Here is a 3,974-nt window from a genome sequence, read left to right as displayed (position 1 = left end):
TAAATTATATAAATAATAAATAAATAAACATGACTATCTATATATAGATAGATAGTCATGTTTATTTATTTATTGACACAGAGAGACAGAGAGCAGGGGAGGGGCAGAGAAAGAGAGGGAGAGAGAGAAAGAATGCCAAGCAGGCTCTGCGCTGGTAGTGTGGGTTGGGCCCCATCTTGTGTTCCATTTGCTTATCTCTATAAATGAAAAGAATAACTCCTCTGCTGCCTTACTCATAGGATTTCAATCAAGAGATCGAAAGTGAAATATGAATAACACAAAATGTCGTCTGTTGTGATATGGGGACCTTGATCGTTTGGGCATGAAACTCCTCTGACCTCATCTTTGTCCTTTTCTCGAGATAGTCTATGCAATCCTGTCTTCTTATTGTCTCTTGTACACACACACACACACACACACACCCAGAATACATATGTGTATCTTATATGTATATATGTATGGGTATATACAATATGAGCTTTTGCTATATCAATTTCATTGATTTTATGGAAACAATTAGAAATTCTTAAATGCATTGGAAGAATTATAGTAGAAAATTAAATCTGCAATTTTATTTGTCCTGTTGGTTAGTGCTTCTGGGGAGAAGCTAATCTGCTGTTTTTCTAGCAGAAAACAGGAAGTAACTTGACTTGTAATATGAGAGTAATAGTGGATTCATGGGGTGCCTGGGTGGCTCAGTTGGTTAAGCGTCTGACTCTTTGTCTCAGGTCATGAGTTCACGGTTCATGAGATTGAGCCCTGGAACTCTCTCTTTTCTCTCTGCCCCTCCTTTCTCTCTCTCTCTCTCTCTCTCTCTCTCACACACACACACACACACACACACACACATATTCTCTCAAAATAAATTGGCATTGGCATTTTTAAAAAGGCGGATTCCTTTTAGGAACTTGTAATTTTTTTGGAGGGGGGACTAGACAATATTTGTCCATACAGAAATGAGCATTACAGTCTGAAGCAGAAGGATTCAGTATATTGTATACCACATTTCTAGTAGAGTTTGAACAACCATTGCATTGTTTAAATGTATATATTTCTATGCTAGTGCTCTGCAAAATTAAAACACCAAGCGAAGACTGCTGTTACTCTATTTTCTCGCTCTTGTCTCCCACCCTTGCAGAGCCAGCTGGTGACTGCTGGATCTTCCAGGCACTGCTTTTTTAGCTCTCTCAGTTCTTCAGTTTAAGAATAGACCAGGCATTATTATGCTGCATATCTATTTTCCTCTCCCCACATTTGATCTCACAGCAGCTGATGAAACATTCAGCCTTGGCTCAAATCTTTTCCATGGGCACCATGACCTGCATTGCATCCCTTTAAGTTAGTTTGAAGCTTCAGAATTCCCTGGGTGAAATTAGAAACTGGAGCGCACCGTTGGAAGGCAATGAGAGACCGAAGAAGGTGGCAGGCCATTCTTGATTGGCAGGCCATTCTTGATTGTCAGGTGACAGGTTTTTTTTGTTTTTTTTTAACGTTTATTTATTTTTGAGACATAGAGAGAGACAGAGCATGAACGGGGGAGGGTCAGAGAGGGAGGGAGACACAGAATCTGAAACAGGCTCCAGGCTCTGAGCCATCAGCCCAGAGCCCCACGCGGGGCTCGAACTCACGGACCGTGAGATCGTGACCTGGCTGAAGTCGGACGCTTAACCGACTGAGCCACCCAGGCGCCCCGGCAGGTGGCAGGTTTAATAAGCAAGGGAAGGCTTATTAAAGAGGTCAGCTGGGAGACAAGTAGATCTTTGCACCCGCCTGCCAGAATCTTAAAAGTTTATATAGAAGCCTACATTGGGTTCAGTCATGTATTCAGTCCAGATGGTCTCAACACATATTGCTCTCTCAAGGCCATGTCCTTGAAAACAGCGTCCACTGTGTGAACAGTGGACAAAAGGTACATTCCAAGAAGAGGCGAGGAGCCTCTGATTGCCAGAGTCCAGTTCTCAGGTCAGTTGTGGTCATGTCTTCTCAATGACCTCCTCTCACACTTTAGTATTATGAATCACCACTTACTAAACATATTTTAAAGAATTAAACATAATTGTTAGGAAGTAGAGTGATCGTGGATTTAGGAAAATCTGCAATAGGAACACATTTGGGAGAGGGGCACTTGGGTAGCTCAGTTGGTTGACCGTCTGACTCTTAGTTTCTGCTCAGGTCATGATCCCAGAGTTGTGGGATCAAGCCCCATGTTGGGCTCCACAATGAGCGTGGAGCCTGCTTGAGATTCTCTCTCTCTCTCTCTCTCTCTCTCTCTCTCTGTGGCCCAGCCCCACTCACTTTCTCTCTCTAAAATAAAAAAATAAACATTAAAAAAAGAACTTGGGAGAAAAAATGTTTGTATTTGGATGAATATAAAAGGATGATGTTTGCTGAAAAATTGACATCACAAAACTCAACAGAACCGTATTTCTGAAATTTTTGGAACTAGAGATCAGTCTGGATAGAAGACAAAGTGTGTTTCATATACTTCAACAAGAAGATCAACCTGTCTCAACATATCTACAAGATGACTTTCTTTAGGAAATAGTGGTGGAATGGTTTGATGGGGAAACAGTGATTAAAAAAAAAAAAGAAGAGAAAAAAACATAATTAGTAATTCCAACCAGCTTCGTTTATGTAGATACGTGTTTTCTACAACATGAGAGTTTTAACTCTTGACTTTGAGAGAATTTTAGACGTCAGAAATGTTGCAAAAGTAGTACAGAGTTCAGGTGTGCCTTTCATTCAGCTTCCCCCAATGTTATCATCTTACATAACCACATACAATAATCAAAACTGGGAAATTAACATTGGTGCAGTACTATTACCTAAATTATAGACATTATTAAAATATCTATATTTTGTTCTACAGTTTTCCCTTTTTCTGTCCCAGGATCGAATCCAAATTCCTACACTGTATCCAGCTGCCATGGCTCCCTCATCTCCTTCAATGTGTAACATTCCCTTGGTTTTTTCCTTGTCTTTTATGACATTAACACCTTTGACGAATACTGTTAAACTGCTTTGCAGGTTATCCCTCATTTTTAGTTTATCTGATGTTTTTTCATGATTAGAATGTAGTTTTGCATTTTTGGAAAGGATCCATGGTGATGATGTTGACTTCTGTGGCTTGCTTAAGGTAATACTTGCCAGGTTTTTCCACTGTAAAGTTAATATCTCTCCCCCCATTGCTATTAATAAATATCTTGCGGAGATCATTTGATACAATACAATTTCTGTTTCTCCTCAAAGTTTCACGCATTAATTTTAGAATCCATTCTTAGATCTTGCCTGCCAATTATTACTATTTTCCCTCATTCTACATTTATTGATTGGAATTCCTCTGTAGAGTTATCCCTTCTCCCCTGCTTATTTATTCAATCATTTATTTATCAATATGGACTCACAGATATTTATTTTTTCTATAAGTTATAGAACATAAAAATTTTATTTTACATATATGCAATACCATAATTGTTCTGTTGTTCAAAAACTACATAATTTAAGTGATAGAATAGTATTTCAATTACATGTCTGTGCCATGAATTAATCCAGTTCTTCAATGTTGGGCATTTAGGTTGTTTCCAGTTATCTAGTATTATTAATGGTGTTTGATATTCAGAAATCTTTTGAATTCTTATGTGTTTTCTGAAGTTGGCTTTCTTGCTGGGTGTTGGAAACTTTTATACTGTGATCGTGATCTAGGCGGTGGAAGCTGTCACATGTCTCCAAGGAAATCAGAGACCGCATACCCCACCCAGACTACTCGGCAGTGAGCAGAAGCAGTGAGTAGATCCGGGAGCCCAGGAGGACCTCTGCCGGCAGGGTCACGTAGCTTAATTGTCAATAACCTGAACACACATTACAATAAAGTTATTGAAGGTGAGGAAGAGACTTCCGGTAGGGGCACATCTATTTCCGTCAGGGCCCACATTCTTCTCCCTCTACGCCTTCCCAACCGGAAATATTTGTACCCC

This window comes from Panthera uncia (genome assembly GCF_023721935.1).
Source record: "Panthera uncia isolate 11264 chromosome A1 unlocalized genomic scaffold, Puncia_PCG_1.0 HiC_scaffold_16, whole genome shotgun sequence".
NCBI lineage: Eukaryota > Metazoa > Chordata > Mammalia > Carnivora > Felidae > Panthera > Panthera uncia.
The sequence above is the reverse complement of the archived record's forward strand: the minus strand, read 5'-3'. Positions refer to the sequence as shown.